The 17,819-nt window shown below is 40.7% G+C and overlaps 1 protein-coding gene across 1 annotated transcript in view; it reads right to left on the bottom strand.

Moving 5' to 3' along the window:
* Positions 1-17,819, bottom strand: part of PRKN (parkin RBR E3 ubiquitin protein ligase) — a 1,414,145-nt gene that overhangs the window by 1,113,638 nt on the left and 282,688 nt on the right. The gene's annotated exons all lie outside the window — the stretch shown is intronic.

Below are 17,819 nucleotides of genomic sequence, written 5' to 3' on the forward strand. Positions count from 1 at the left end.
TCTTCTTAGACAGGAAACAGATAAATTAGTAAAATCAATATAAAACAATAAATTATCTAGACCAAATCGATACAGACATCTGCTACCCTAACTAGGGGATACTGGTGGCAGCCAGTGTTCCATTGCAAGATGTGTTTTGATTGTCTGCATAATGTTTTAGCCAAGTAAGATAGTGGTTTGGATTTCTGATGAATGGCAGAAGTGCAGGATGAGAAATATTGATATAGTCAATGCATAAATATGTAGTCGCCATTGAAAAATATGGTCTTAATAGTTTTAGTCTTTAATGCATTATAAAAGTTTGAAAATTAATACCTGAGCACCTTTGAACACTAATAAGAACACTGCATTTCTTTTTGGCTGATTTAATAATTTGGTCAGATCTTTATATTTTCAGAGCTGTAAAGTGGGTACACAATAGTAAAGTTGTGATATGATATATATTGATATTTTCATCAAGATTTAGAATGACAAACTGAAGAACGCTAAATTTCAAGAACACAGTTTAGATATTTGACATGGAAAGTATTGTCTTAATGTATGCAAATCACAGTATAGGATTTCATAGTACAACCATCAGTAGATGGCCACATACATGCCTTTAAATATATTATGTAGCTCCCTGTGGTCTGTCCTCATTATTTTTTATTTCTGTCATGGAAGATACCCTGCAAAGGCTTGTAGAACATGTTTGAACAGGAACATCTAAAAATTAACGCAACTCAAGTTTAGTTTTGTTTGATTCTCATGTGATTTGCAAAGGGAGCAAAAAAAAAAAGGCAACAGCTAATTGTAAATAGCTGGAATTGAAAACCTCCTATCTTTTCCAGAAAACCTCATAATAATCCCCTACAGAGGAAATAATCTAGACAAATTAAAAAAACAAAACAAGACCTGTTTAATTCAACTTGTATACTTCCTCTGATATGACAAAGTGGTATTTTCACAACAGAGAAATGTCACCAGACTGTTAGTAAAGAGAGAAGTGTCCTTCTGTCAAGGGGCAGACGGGAAAGGAAGCTAGTAATGTTAGAAACAGAAAGAATGAAAGCCAGTTAAACCATCCTAACTGCTAGGATAAAGTACAAGGAGAAAATAATTATATTTTCCTAGTAAACACCCATGATGGGGTATTAAAATTCATACAGTCTTCATTATTTACTAGTCATTTTGATACAACACAGTGGCTGACAAATTTATATAATTTCCCATTTACACTCTAGCATACTTTTCAAACAGCTTTCAAAATAAATTATTAAATGCTTCTTTAAAAAGTTATTTTAGCATTAAGTTCACAAAAAGGATATCAAAAGGAGAACCTTCGACAGCACCCACAAATGAGCCATAAGAGACAATAGAGAAAAGAATTTATGAAAGTAATATTAACTGAAATAACATTTCAATAGATTGTTAAATCTTCCTCTTTTCCTATAAACAATACTAACCCAACACACATTATAAATATGATCAATGCCAACTATTTATGAGAACTAAGTCCACGCTTTCTTTCCATCCCAGAAGGCAAAGTCTCTCTATGCTAAAGTTTAAGAAGCTAGAGTCATTCTTCAGTAAAAATTATATTTACTTCCTTATAAATACCAAGAGGTAAACTAGAAAAAGTGATTAATTGGCAAATTCTTCACTGGAAGGTTCAAGTTCTTCTGCTCCTCCATTTATACATGGGTTCATGTCCACCAAACATTATTTTAAATAGATTACATCGTTGTTCATTTACAGAGATTGTAATAAGCATTGAATACAATGATTTAGCTAGATGGAATAATAGCCCACTTTTGTCAACATACTATTTTAAATTTTGGGGGTGGGGGGTTTTTTTGGAAAGAGAAAATTAATATCGTTTTGCTGACTTAAAGTCAAGCTTAGGCCTTAAATCAAAAGAGTATTTACTGGATACTTTTAAGAATGCACAGTTTTTTCAAGTTATAGTAAACTGAGAGCTGCATTAAAGAAGAAACTCCTTAGTAAACAAATTCCCTGAAAAAGGATTATAAATTTAAAGTCTGTTTACTGAAACATAAATCAAATCAAGTCTTGATTTATGGACACTCCCTAGGAAAATGTGAGAGTTTGCTTAATGGCCCAACTTGCCTCGGTAACCCTACTGAAAAAAAAATCAACTGATGTTTTTTAATGTGAAGCAGCAGCATGATCCAGATGATCCAGTCAGAAGAATAGAGGTCCAAGCTGGTACCTTTTTCCCTTCATGCATTTGAAGGAGGTGCAGGAGAGCTTCCTGAATAACAAACTTGATTTGATCAAACTCTGTTGCTGCAAAACAATTTTTCTAGGACACAAAGGGCCAGTTTTTTAAAGGCATGTAAGCATCTTGGGGGGAGGTGGGAGAGGGTTCAAACATACTTACATGCCTATATGCTCCTGAAAATCTTTTTGTACCTTTAGATACTTATGTACCTTCAGAAAAAATCTTACCCAATCCCATAAGACTTAAAGACAAAAAGAAGCCATAACAACTGAAAGGGGGAAAGTGTGTTATGTGGAAGAGAAAAATAGAAGTATAACAATCGTTTACTGTGGCTTTTAGAAGACTAAGGTATATATCATCATTCAATACCTTCAGTTTTACATTCAGTGAGTCGGATAATGCAATCTCTTGTTTGGAAGCATCAGCAAAGTTTCTGTGAATACAGTGAAGTCTGCATAAACTGGTAATTATAGATAGGTTGTGTGACACTTGGGTCACACTTCTGGTTCATTCCATTGTTAGAAATATTAATGTTTCCAGCAGAATTCACCATTTTAAAAGAAGTAAACCGTCTGACATCACTGCTCCTATATAGTTTATGCTGGCCTAGCATGTGTTTCTAGAAGAGGAATGCAGAACTCTTTCTTGGACATGATGCTGCGTGTGCCACAGGGGACATCTTCTCACTCTTAAGTATTGGCACTGTGTGGCCTTTCTCTTTTCCTCCAGAAATTTTGGACTAGCACTACAAGCTCCAAATACACTGTGTTGCAGGGTATGCTGTATGTGTTCAGATTGAAACTGAAGAAGGACCACTAAAATTGCATATATCACTGTTTTCCAAAGTGTTCCATAGAACCCTAAGTTTCCATGATAGGTCATCAGAGGTTGTGCAAAGAGATTAAAAGTAATCTCTTATCATTGTGGGGCTGGGTCACCTGGCTCCATGTCAGCTCACATTGCCCATGGAGCCAGGGATAGGGGTTCTATGACTTTAGAAAACTTGAAAACCACTAGCATATACAGACATGCTGACCCGCCATCCAGGAATATATAAGAGGTCCAGAAATGACCTTATTCTCTTCTGAATTATTAACTCATGGCCTGTGGCCAACTGAAGGCATATTCTCCCCAGTTCACACAAAACAGTAGATAAGAATCAATTTATATCTGAAAGCCTGTACATCACTCTTCACTGAAAAAAAATAATGGACAAATTTCAAAACAAAGCATGGCTTTCTAGCCTAAAGAACAATTGTACAATAAAAAAGAAGAATCCTATTTAAAAGAACTTTACTTTCATAAAGAATGCACTTCCTCTTTACTCAGCAAATGAAAAAAATGCAGTAGAGCAGTCCCTACTTTTTCAGTAACAGCAAGGGCCAATTTTAAGAGCAATCTGAAGACTTTCATTTTTCCACTGAAAGCCATATGGCCTCATTTTGATTTTACATATAATCTGTGTAAATTATCATGAATAATTTCATTACATTATGTTATATCAGTTACTGTTTCAGTGAAACCAAAAATCAGGTACCTTACATTTAGGAGGACGGGGCTAAACTAACTACCCTGATTCCCATTAAATAATTAAAGCTATGGGCCAGCATAACTCTTAATTGCTTTAAAAGGCAAAAAGGGAGTTGCCAATCAGGAGCACACATTGGCCATTACCTCTGGCCAACTTTCTTCCATATGGGCTAGGTTCCCAGTCAGGCAGTTTCCTCCATAATACACAGTAGTCATGCAAGGATGAAACGTGATTTAGTCAAAGGAAAGAACATGTTGATGGAGTCCAGTCAAACAGCCCCAAGGCACAGGACAGAACGAAGCCAGGAAGTACACAAACTAAAACAAGTACACAATATCCTAAGCAGATGCAATCGAACATCAAAATTCACTAAAAAATGAATGCTTAAATTCATTTCAAACACAAAATATTTCACTCTAAAACTAAATATTTTGTTTTATTTTAATAGAAAAATAATAATAATGTTTAATTAAAAAAAGAATTGGAATAAAATTCATTTGGCTGGAGAATTCCCAAACAGCTCTACTTAATGCCTTTCAATTGATATGTAACTAAATGAGGCGGTCCTTTCACTTTAAATCAGTGGCTTCCTCTTAAACCTACATCTATGATGAAAGAAAGAAGTTATCATCTGGCAGCTATTTAGTGTCACTGTGAAGGAAATCAAAGTTTTTTAACAACTGTCTATGAATCATTTCACCCACCACAAGAATGAGATGAGTAATGCAATTCAACCACTTAAGACAGGAAGTGAAACATGTATTTTATATTGGCGAATTGTTAAGTAGGCAGAATAGAAGCAAGAAACTGGACTCTAGCTAAGATTCCAAAGACCTCCCTACTCTTTTTTCAGGAAACAGTACTGAAGCTTCTGTAATAATTCAGTGACATTAACACTATTGAGACTGTCTCCATTCTGATTCAGTGTGATCTATAGCAATCCCTAGAAAAACTGAATCTTCTTCCCTGTGGTCTTGGGAAGCAGAGGTGGAACTGTTCCAAAGCTAGCTGAACAGTCAGCTTAGTCTGGGACTGGCCTGTGGGAGCACATTTCCCCACCAGCCCCTGGCCCATCCCAGTGACCTCTCAGCCTAGGGACAGACATTACACATAAACCAGTTCAAGTGATCAAAAACTGGTTTAAACCTGTAACAGAACAGATGTTCAGTGGACATAACCAGTATGAAAATGGCTTAAACTGATTTGAGATAAACCTGGTTGAATGTAGTATCAGACTTAATTGATTTGGGTCAAACCAGCTTATGCAATGTCTGTCCCAGACCCCTTCCTGGTTTAACTTAAACTAAACTTCATAGCCCTGGGTGGGGCTCTCTGCTTGAGAAAGCTTGGCTGGCCCCTCCCCTCTGCTCCCTAGATGGAGCTCCAGCAGAGACAGCAGGCACAGCAGGGTCTGCCTGGCTTCCCTGCACCCGCCCTCACCCCCTACCACCACTCTCTGCTCAAGCAGGGATTCCCCCTTCACCTCCCACAGAACGTACCATAGCCAGCATGTGGTATGGTAGGTAATGCTGAGAGGTGTCTGTGTTAGGCAGACAGGAGAAAGGCAGACAGGATAGTGTCCACTTAGGGCTTTTTAGAGCTAAAAGAAGAGCCTGAACTAATGTGAGAGTCTTTCATTAGAACATCCTCCAGGGCCTGGCCACACCCCCCTCAGCTCAGCACTGTAAAAAGTAAGAGAGGGCTACTCTAGCACCCCCGGCTTCTAGCCTGAGCCACTGCAAGCATGTGCCTGCATTTCTTCAGTCCACAAGCGATGTCTGTACAGTTACAAACCAGTTCAGCCTAACCAGATTAAACTAACCTGAATCAATTCGGGCTCAGGCTTTTTGAATGTCTGTCCCTAGCCTCAGTGCCCAGCCACCCCCACCCAGCCCATTCCAAGTCCCAGGGAGTGAGGCAGGGATATGAATCTGGTTCCCATGAGCTGGGGCTTTCTTCCCAGGACTGGGGCAGTAGCTTAGGAAACACTATCTGATGTTAACTTCAATCCAGAATAGCCAACTCCTCCTTCTCTTTGTTCACAAAAGTATACCATCCTGCTTCTCAGTACAACAAATGAAAGCTACATCCTGCAATCTGTCATCTAACATAATAGAACAGTCACCTTTAAACTTTAAGTTCTTGTTACTGACTGATGATTTGTTTTTTGTAAAAGATGACAATTGCTTCAAAAGTTCTTTATCCCCCCCCTTGATGCCATGGGCTAGAAAGGATACAGTCAAGGGTTAACTCAAGAGCTGTATGAAGTATGCGAAGCTCATTTTTAAGACTTTTCCTGGCTAAAGCAGATGACAGGACCTTTAAAAATGTATTTTTTGCAGGAATGCGAAAATACTGGTATGACAAGACCTATTACTTTTGCCATCTCTATAGTTCCTCTTTGGCCCAACATATGAGCTGAGAACACAGCCTCTCTTAGGAACCTACACACAAACTGCTGCATGCAACTTTATATCATCCAGTTTCTTTTCAGAGGATAGATTATAGTCTTCTCAAAAGCACTGTTCAATTATTTTATTCAATACAAGCATTCTATCCGGTCCACCATAAATAAAAGGAGACATATATTAAAAATAAATCACAGGAGAAAAAAAAGAAACAGAAGAGATATTTTAATATCCTAACCACCTGTTAGGATATTTATGGAAACATCCTGCAAGGCATTCTGTAATACAGTTCAATTGCATGTCAGTTCTCATGGCAGAAACCAGCAGATACGTGTTGTGTTTATTTATTTAGATTTTAAATAACAAAGGTGTGTGTCCCAGTCGGCAGGGCTCTAGGATACTTAATTATACAATAAACTATGAATTCATTATCATTATTAGCCATACCTCTAAAAGAATGGGGCCCCATTAAGCGAGGTACGTTATAAACTCAGAGGACCAGACAGATCCTGCCTTGAACAACTTCTGATCCAGACAGAAAAAAAAGACGTGAGTGGGTGAAAGAGTAAAACTTATGGGCAGAGTGACCAACTGGACAATAGTAAATGTCATACCACTTCCTTTTCTTTCTTTCTTTTTATTTTTGGAGAGGTGGGATGGAAGCTTTGAGGGAAAAATAAGTAGGTAGGGATCCGCTAAATGGAAGAAGGGAAAATTGGGAGGGGTCCCAAGGCAGACTGGCAGGCAAAAAGGCTGAGAAGAGGTGTGATGGGGAAGTGGAAAGCAAGCAAGCAATCAGCCCAAGACAGACTGAAATTCTAGTCAGAACTGTACAAAGTTCTCTGAATGTCCAGGGTCCCGGCCTTGGCTATTCTTGTACCAGTTCCCACCAGTTACAGTCTCCTCTTGGCTTCTCTGCAGATTTCCCAAACCCACACAAGGGGAGCTGGAATGGTGAGGTATGAAATGATCCTTGTGCTTCTAGATTAAGGTTTTCTGTGTCTGTTGTCCAGCTTCCCCAGGTGCTGAAGGGAGGGGTAGCAGCTCTGGCTAGGGCCAATTTTATTCCCCCTCTTCACTTCTCCAAGTCAATCAGTTCTTCCCTTGGCTGCTCTTGCTGCTGATCCTACAGGTTGAAGCCAGTCCTATGGGCTGGTTCCTCTGCAGTACTTTTGGGGTGGTTTGTTTGTTTGTTTTTTGCTTCCTAAAGACAATAAAATTAAATCTCTATAACATTAAAATTGTGGGTTGCACCTGAACACAATCAGTCACGAGCCTCCTTCATCAGCTAAGAAGAGCATCTTCATCCCTCTCCAAATGCCAGATCAAGTAAGAGTCTTTCACGTAGAAAATTCAGGCCAAAGGAAGGAGCCCTCAGAGAGCAAACGACCAGGTGTCTGAGTTGCATTCTCCTCTCTTCTATAACAAGGGGAATCCAACTCAGACACTTCTTCTGCTCTACCTGTGACAGACCAGCACAAGGAGGTAATCCCTCTGGCAGGCTAGTTCCAGGCCATTCACACTTTATATGGTATATCCAACCCCTTAAGTTCTGCTTGGAAACCAGCAGGCTACCAGTGAAGATCTTAAAGCATTTATATCCTTTGCTCCGTTAGTTAAAAAAAAAAAAACCTGTTATCTTTTGCCTCCATCTCTGACTGCTCTTATGAGACAGCCCCATGTAGGAGACAATTGTAATAGTCTAACAGAAAAAGTTGTCCAGACACCTCTACACGTGAAATTAATGTGAGACTGGATAAACTCTGGCACATATTGAGCAGGAGTAAACTAATCCCAACATCACTGTCTACACGCGTGTTTAAAGTGCAGTAATTTACTTTGCCAGCAGGTAGTACCTGTGTCTGACAGGACTGTCTTATACTGAAGTAAATTAATTTGCTGCACCATAATCGTGGCGCACATGTAGAGTGATGCTTTACTGCACAGTAGTCTACTGTGCAGTAAAGTGCAAATGTAGATATGTCTGCCATCTGTAAGCCACATGCATCATTTGAGACATTCCCCCCCAAAGAGAAACATGCCTCTCAAAATCAAGGCTGTGGATTCTTACCCCATCACCTGGATAAACTTTTATAACCCCTGTGCCCCTCAAATAGGTTAACTGGTTTGTTTTTCTTTTTCCTACCCTCTTTGTCTTTCCCAGCAGTATCCCTACCTTTTCCCCCTTTCCTACCCTTTGTATTTTAATCACTGCTTTCTACTTAAAGGCTCTGCTTCCTGCTGTCCCTCATAGCATTTGATGAGGCAAACTGCTGGTTATGAAAGCTTATGAATCTTTGGCTTAGTTTAAAGCTGCATCTCTGTAGTTCCTTCTTTCTGATAAAAAGCATACTTGGTTATAGTTAGAGTTGGATGGATATTACTAAAAGTTCCCCACAATTATTAGCTCAAGTGTTAAAGCAGTTTTGTCTGGGCTTGTGCTCATTTTATATTCATTTTGATAGAAAACTGGAGCAACTGAATTTTATTTAACAAATGCTCATAGAAAGCATATCTGAAGTTTGAACACAAAACTATTCACAGCAATGTGGTATGTTTCATGGGTTGCAACACTGATTGAAGTCTAGCAGGTAAACAGCACTGTTGGCACCCTGCGAGCTCTAACTATTCTGGACTTACAGAGGCAATTAACAAAGTTAGATAGGATCTTACCACCCACTCTGCTGCCAGGACTATGCATGCTCATGCAGATCCTTTGTAGGATTTTGATGAGATAGAACTTAAACTCAGCAAATCTCACCATAACCTAATTTTTCTAAGAACTATGACGCTCAAGGGAAAAAAAAAAGCTGCATTTGTCAAAAAGATCATTTTCTGTGTATTACTTGCTCAGCTTTGCTTAAAACCCAAATTCCCTTTGAATATTTTGAGGAATACACAAATAGCTAAACTAATGTTGAATTCACACAGACATTTTCCTTAAAAAGACCCTTTTTTAGCAGGAAAAACCCCATAAGGTACATTTTGAACCAGCACGCTGTGAACTGAGTATGTGTTGTGAAGCAATACATGACACTGGTCAGGCTGGTCTTCAGGCATTTCATACTGCAATAGAGGTCAAATGTTTTGGGCACCTGTGCAACAAAATAGCCTTGCACTATCCCCAAGTACCTTTCCCTTATCCATCTGCTGCTCAGCTTTGCTCCTTCTCTGAGCTGTTGCTCTGTTTTCTGATTCCTAGCCTACCTGCCATTTTGCTGCCTGTCCTTGCCCCAATCTGCAGCATGCCACATGCACATACAGTTTGTGCCACTTCAGGCAATCATGCCACAGGTTGGTCTGCCCTGCCATACTGGGGCTCATCCTTATCGAACACAGTGGAGATTTCCATTATGCCAGCCACATTTCTGGCACCTTAAAATCCAAGGGTTTGCATGAGTACTTTCACAAGAGTCTCTGGTGCCTTTTCATTAATTTTGATGTGACCTGGCTCAGGTTGGTAGAGCAAGGCATTCTATAAGCATGCCTCTGCTGTGGGAAACTAAAGCATCTCCAGCTCCACCCTTCTTCAGCTCTTCATTGAAAGAAAAAGAGATGGCTAAATACAAATCTAGATAGCTCCTCCCTTTCTGCTAATAAGTATGGGGATGGCAGAGCTCATTCGCAGCCTAACTATCTACAGCACCAGTGCTCAGTCTCTGGTCTGCAGGTCATATCCAGCCTGCGTGGCCATGTCATCCTGCAGGCCTCTTCCAGTCCCAGAAATCTGGTGGCGAGGGAGTGGTAGCAGCATTAAATTTCCATAGCTTCCACAGCTGCAGCAATTAATGCTTCTATCACTCCCCCACCTAATTTCTGGATCTAAGGGGAAGCTTGCAGGCCTCACACTGATACATCAACCCCATGCGGGATCCAGCCTGCTGACCAACCCTTCTTGCAGGATCAGGCCCACCTACTAGTCCCATGCCACTCATCCAACCCATGGGGCTGGAAGGTTGTGCACTACTGATCTACAGCACAAGCAGCCAGAGAGGCCTTGTTTATAGAAAGCAGTATTAGCAAAGCCCAGTACAAGCAGAAAGGCCTCATGCAACTGTTGATGCTAGCAATTTTATGAATAATAAAACTTCCATCTTGAAGATTTTTTAAGTACATTTTTGTTTAAAGATGACGAGGAATTTCTGGATGATATCATTTTTTGTTGGAAACTGTTGAATCACTGAAAACAAGAAAAAGGTGACTGAACGAGCTCCTGAGAAAACACTGCCAGCTCACCTGCTGGAATGATGGGGACTATAGGGTTTCCCTATCATGTACATTACCCCAGGGCCAGGTGCTCCTGAGTTTCCTCCCTGCTCTGTAGCTGGCTCATTTCCATTTCTAAGTTTTCCCAATGAAATGTTAAAAACGTTCTGAAATATTTCCCTTTTCTATGGCAATATGCTGAAAATTATACTTTTTATCCAAAAATGGAAAATGGAACACATTTCTTCATAATTTGGAAATTCCCACAGAACAACAAATTACGGCTTTTTAGCATCTCCAGATTGGACTCTTGGGGCTGAATTCACCTCACAATTACCTACTGATAAATCCTAAAAAACCTCCACTGACTTCAGTGGAATTAATCAGAATATACACCGCTGCAAGTGAAAGTAGAATTTAACCCTTTTAGATACTGAAGTTTTGTAAAATAACAGTCCTTCAAACGATTGTACTGTTATATTGTGAGAGAAGTGATAAATCTGTGCCTGACTTTTGTTCTCAGCCATAAATTAGAGGTTCTTGCAGTAAAGAGAGAAGATTTGCCACATTTAGAAAATAACTTTATCCCTCTTCAGCTCTTCTCAGATTCTACCTACCTCTTTCTTCCCGGTGGCAGTAATTTTAAAGTTTTAACATTGCATCTTTCTTTGTTATCTAGCTCCTACCCAAATAATAAATCTCCATTAAGGATCAAATGCTTCATATGTGATTTAGATTCTAAGTCCACCACCTAGCAGAATAGCCAGAGGCCACTTTTGCCACACAACAATATGTGACACGACCTCATTGCCAAGAATACTCTATCATAAACTATATCTACTGAAAAATAGGTGGCCAACTGAAAGAGGAAAAACACATATTTCAAACACTCAACAGTTACATCAGTTATACATTTGCTGTATTCTCTATAGAAGATATAGGTATAGACCAGAGGTGGGCAATTATCTTAGGCAGAGGGCTGTTTACTGAGTTTTGGCAAGCCATCAAGGGCCACGTGACAGACAGGCCAGGGCAGATAAATATTAATTTTCTACATTTTTTAGGGGCTCCATGGGCTGGATAGAATTTCCTGGTGGGCCACATCCATTCCCTGGGCCACATTTTGCCCACCCCGGTATAGACGGTTAGAGTGATAGTTGAAATATTCTCTAAACAGGCATTTGCAATCCCCTAAAATGATACTAAAAATCATGACATGGTTTTATATAATCAATCCCTATTTTAGAGTCAGTTACAGAGTTACAGAGTGCTTATGGAGTTAACAGACTACCATGGGAATTTTGTCTGACTAAAAACAAACTGGGGAGTACAAGAATTTTTTATTGCACATTCTATAAACTACTGTACCATTAAAAATACCAAATAAATTAATAACATTGATACATCTTAAAGTGCCTAGCACAAGAAGACTCAGATCAATGAATGATAAAGATTTGCAATACTTCAGCTCAATGAGGTACAAAGGCAGAGCAGTTAAAGCATCTTACTATGGTTCTAAAGAAGTGAGTACATGCCTTGCTCCTGCTCTTATGCCAACAGCTATATCCTGTACAACCTGACTGAGAACTGGTACATGATCATCCAGGTTAATTAGTCAAATATGCACAGATATGATACTAGCCACTTCTCTTGTATGCCAATGGCTACAGAAACTGGTGTTGTTTAACCATGCAAGGCCACTGAGCTGTTAGGCTAGTGATTCTCAATCAGTATACTGCAGCATAGATACTTTTAAGGATGTTGCAGTGTACCACTCAATATTTGCCATTTTAGGCATGTTAATACTTACCCACGGTTGACAAGATAAGCCAAGAGATTTCAAATAGGAATCCCAGAGTCAAAATATTCTGACCTGTTGTTGTCTTTCTGAGTTCTTTTCAACAAAATAATCATTCTGTTATTTTTCCATAGTCAAAAATGGAGTTAAAGCTAAGAGCTTACAGTTTCCCAAAGGTACCTTGAATCTAATAAGGGATGCCCTGAGTCTAAAACAGTAGAGAACCACTGTGTCAGAAAAGGGTGACCATTCATTTGGCTTCAGTTCAATAGGATGTGTAGTAAGTAGTGGCACAAATCTGAAAACTACACAAAAGATTTTGCTTGAACTTTTTAAATCAACTTGGAGCAGAGGCTAAGCATATAGTGTGCTTATATAATATATAAGAACACTTAGCTCTGAAATTCATGTGATTACTTGCAAAGCCATGCGATTAATTTACCATGCATTTTGCATCACTTGATCTGTTTCTCTCAATGGAAGCATTACTAGTATTCCAGACTTTTGTTCAACTTTCAAACAGATTTCTGGAGTGTAAGTAGTAGCTGTGTTGGTCTAAGGACATAGGCAAACAAGGTACTTTGGGTAAATCTGATATCTTTTATTAGACCAACTTAAATAGTTGGGAAAAAAATTCCAACTCCAGAAACTGTGTGTTGAAATTGTGTGTTGTTATTGCTGAATACTATTATTATTGTTGTCATTGAAATCTATTTTTATTAATGGCATTTCAGACCCATTATGATTTAATTTGCCAAGACACCTTTTGGAATAAAACTAGGGTTTCCTTACTGTTTGGATTACAACAATGTCCTGTGCAGATTCCACCGGTTTACCTGCGCTACAGATAGAATCTGTATACCCCTTGCACTATTGGAAAGATGAGGGCTATAATGACTGTCTTACATCAGTTTAATACTCTTGACAATGTAAGGGAAAACTAACTTACTAATATAGACAATCAGTGCTGATCAGACCTGAAATTTCTGGCCTGTGGCAAGGTCATAAATATTAATTTTTATTATTCTAAATCAGAATAAGAAAACTAAGCTTTCCTTTGCGGTAAAAAATCTAAAATCTGAATGGCAGACAAGGTTTTTTGAGTGAATCTGATATCTTTTATTAGACCAACTTAAATAGTTGGAAAAAAAATGTTAAGCAAGGCTCCAGAAATGTAATATATCTTATTCAATGCACCAAATGGCCTGATGGAAAATGTGTAGGAGAGACCAAACAACAACTGTGCACCAGAATGAGCACACACCGGAAATCTATCAAAGACAGGAATACGCAATTACCTGTGGGGTCACATTTCTCACAAGAAAACCACTCTCTCTCCAATCTCTCAGTCCTGATCCTCAAAGGAAACTGACAAAACACTTCCCAGAGATGAGCCTATGAACTCCACTTCATCAGCCTCCTGGATACTAAAAATTGTGGACTAAATACAGACATAGGATTTATGACAACTATAACCTGCCTGACATCTGACTTCCCAGGTGCCTCTCCACTATTCATCCCCCTTCTCTCTTCCCCATACCCAGCCTCTCTCTCACCCACTGACTCCTCAATTTACATCTTCACTGACTGCCTATCTTCCATGCACACCAGCCCAGCCTCTGCCTGCTTTACTTTTCAATCCATCCAGGAAGAGCACACACTAACTGCAGAAACTTCCTCAGCATGACAAAGGGTTTTTAAACCCAAAAGCTTCCTTAAATTTTTTTCCAACTATTTAAGTTGGTCTAATAAAAGATGTTGCAATCCAAACACTAAGGAACCCCAGTTTAATCTATTAGTGAAAATAGATTTCAATGACAACAATAATACTAATATTCAACAATAACAGCACACCATTTCAGCCCAAAGCTTGCACATCACGTGCCTAATCAGGATATGTTTGGGTTGAAATTCATTCTGAAAGAGCTCAGAGTAACTTGATTCTCTTTACAATTTCAAATTCTGACAGATTGAGCTCAGCCCCTCGTTCTTCCAAAATGAGTTTATTTGGCCCAATTCACAATATTAATGCTGTTTCCCCTTTTGCCCTAAACATTTAGGCCAGGTACAGACATTACACTTTTACTGGTATAAATGATCAGAAACCGGTCTATACCTGTAACAGAACAGAAGTTTCGCACGCACAGAATGGTTTAAAAATTGCATAGCTTGGTCTAAGATATGCCCATCCCACCACCAAGGAGTAAATGTGTTCTGTTCATTAAGGGTGTGTATAGATGAAACGGGGGCCCAACATTGAAGCGATGGGTTTTTAAAACACCGATTCAAATTAGGGCGAAGTAAACCCCAGTGTCATGTACACCCATGTCTTACCTGCCTCTCTGGCATTGGGGAGGCAGGGTGAGCTCCTGGCAGGCGGAGCGGTCCCTGGGCTGTGGGGCAGGGCTGGTGCTTCCCTCTGCAGCAGCGCCGGTGCCCCCCCCCCGGCAGCACCCGCCCACAGGCACCTGACTGGGGTGGTCTCGGGGGGCACTGCAGCCATGGAAGCAAGGACTGGATCCCTGCGCAGCTCATGCAGGCAGGTAGACTCTGGGGTGGCGTGGGGGTGTGGATTCAGGCTCTCCACATTTTTTTTTCCTTCAGTGGAGCCTGCCTTCCAGGGCTGCTGCCAGGTTGCCTATACAGTCCCTGAACTGCACAGAGCCTGGTGCTTCACTCCACAGCTGTAGGGCACCTTGGAGATGTTTTAGTTTGCTGCGCCCCAAAGTCATTTAAGGCACATTACACCGCCAAATGTACTACAGCGGCTGGAATTAATGCGCAATATGCCACCGATGTGCGCAAACATCAACATCATTAAAGCAGTGCAAAAGCATTTAACCGGCTTTGAAGTGTTGTGCACACATGCCCCTCATTTTGTCTATACAAGCTCTAAATCTCTAAACTAAGCTACTTACAGAAAACGGTGAAACGCAGATCAAGTTTACCTCAGGTTTTTTCAGTGCCTGTACCTAACCTTAACTCGTAGTTGGGGTCTTGCAGGGTTACTGCCATTAGAAGAGGAAACTGTTGCTAGGAGTTATGTATAGCAGAGCCCAATTCTTTTCAGAGGGATGTTTCTCAACCTGCATATCTCACAAGATCCCTTTCTGCCACTGTTTTGACAAGAGGGGTGATCCCCAGCCTATTAGTGTGTTGCTGGTTCCTTCTCTCTAGATGCAGTACCCTGCACTTGTCTGTGTTGAATTCCATCCTATTCTCATCCACCCACCTCTGCAACCTGGGCCAAGCCCTAGAGGACTCCACTGCCCACATCCCTCCAGGTCAAAAACAACCTGTCCACCACCACTCTCTGGGTGCGACCATCTAGCTAACTTGCCACCCATCTGACTGTGTAGGCATCAGTGCTGCAGTTACCTAGTTTTTTAAAGAGAATGTGGTAGGAAACAGTATCAAAGGCCTTCTTAAAGTCCAGGAAGACAATATCTACCTTGAAACCCTCGTCCAGGGACTTTGTAACCTGATCATAAAAGGAAACCAAGTTAGTCAGGCAGGATCTGCCCTGAATGAACCCATGTTGGTTGCCCCTGAGCATTACCTCCCCTGCTGGGCCCTTGCAGATGTGCTCCTTGACAATTTTCTCAAAGGTATTCCCAAGGACCGAGGTAAGACTGATTGGCCAATAGTTGCCAGGGTCCTCCTTTCTCCTCCTCTTGTAAATGGGGACCATATTGGCCCTTTTCCAATCCTCTGGTACCTGGCCAGGGCCCCACAAACACTCAAACAGAAATGCCACAGGCCCTGCTACAATCCCCACCAATTCCCTCAGCAGCCTTGGGTGAAGAGCATCTGGACCTGCTGATTTAAACATGTCCAGCCTCTCCAAAAGTTCCCTAACTAGGTCATCCCTGACCCTAGGCATGGTGGTGCCTCCCCTGGGTCCTTCCATAATCCTAGCGGGGGAAATGTCCCGGTTTCTGTCCAGGAATATGGAGGCAAAGAATTCATTAAAGAGGTCAAGCCTGTCCTGTAGGGGCCCCACATTACCTGGTGCCTTCTTACTCCGTATTTGAAAAAGGACTTTTTGTTATCCCTAATTCTGGTTGCTAGCTCTACCTCCATCTCTGCCTTGACCTTCTTAACAGCCTCCCTGCAGTCATAAGCAATGGAGGTATAATCCTCCTTGGTGATAGCCCTTTGCTTCCACTGTTGGTATGCCTCCTTTCTTGCCCTCAGGCAATCCTGAATGCCTTTACCAAGCCATGGGGTTTTTTTAGCACTCCTGTCCCCTTTGGTGTGCATTGGGACTGACTCCCTTTGAGCTCAGAGGATCGTCTCCTTGAGGAACAACCACCGTCTTGGACTCCCATCTCATTGAGGTTCCAAGACCCCAATGCTTCTCTTACTAATCTTCTTAGTTCATTGTAGTCAGCCCTCCTAAAATCAAGGACTTTTGCCTTACTGCTTGCTTTCACCACCCTGGGCTGGATAGTAAAATTCCAGCAGGTGATGATCACTGTCACCCAGGTGGTCGAGTACCCACAGACCCCTCAACAAGTCATCACCTGTGGCAAGGACCAAGTCCAGCAAGGAATTTCCCCTGGTGGGCCTATGCACCTCCTGGGATAGGTGGAGGTCCTGAATCCCAGCTAGGAACCTACGTGAGTGGTCAGACCTGGCTAACTGATCCTCCCAGCAGATATAAATATTGCTACTCATTATTTAAGGTATATTTGTGACTCTATAGGCATAGATTGTGGGAGAAAAGAAAGTGGGAATAGAAAAGTATATAGGGTAAGGAAAAGTCAATGTTGAGCTGAATTTCATCTATCTATAGTGTTATTAGATTCTTGGAATTTCTGCAAACATTTAACTGAACAGGATGGAGGGCACATGTCATATCAAGCATCAAACATCTGCAAAGAAATATGAAACATTATTTCATTTTAGCCCAGCTTTTTCTTCTTTAAATTTATCAAAGCATGCCATTATTTGGTTTAATAATAAATCCAGGCAAAGATTATTTTTGCATTATTGATATTACCAAGACAGTAATAATATTTGTTTACTTTAGTTACATCATTTCAGTAAAATAGTTTTATTGCCATAATCAACATCCTGTACAAGGATATTACCTACTTGAAGCAAGAAAATCAGCTAGTATATTAGATTACATTAAAAAGGGAATGCTACTTACCTTGCAATTCTGCTTTTCTGAAAAAATCAGTGTGTGATTTTCACTCCTGAATATAAGCTCCTATGGTCCTAGCTTTTACAGGCAGTAAAAGTGACTATGACCTCAAGAGGACACTTATTCTACTGTTAGACACAGCACATCCAACTGAGGTACTTAAGCCTCACAGGGCTTCCTGCTGAATGCAGAACTAAGCATCAAACATCTAGGCTAAGTACAGTAAAAATGCCTGAGGCTGAATTTGCAGGATAGTCTAAATTGCAGAGATTGAAATGGTAAGCAAATGAACACACATTCACTTTTGATTCAGGAAATGCAGCCACATGCTTGCAATGGCTCAGGCCAGAAGCCAGGAGCACTAGAGCATGCCTGCCAGCCACTGCCAAAGGGAAGGAAGACAAAAGCCCTCCAAGCCTGCTGGAATGGAGTGGGCATGGCCAGGCCCAAACTCCTGTTCTGCCTAGGCAGGGGGGGTAAAAGGGGAAGGTAGTGGCACT

The sequence above is a fragment of the Crocodylus siamensis genome, chromosome 1 (assembly GCF_052110815.1).
Source record: "Crocodylus siamensis isolate JL-2025a chromosome 1, ASM5211081v1, whole genome shotgun sequence".
NCBI lineage: Eukaryota > Metazoa > Chordata > Crocodylia > Crocodylidae > Crocodylus > Crocodylus siamensis.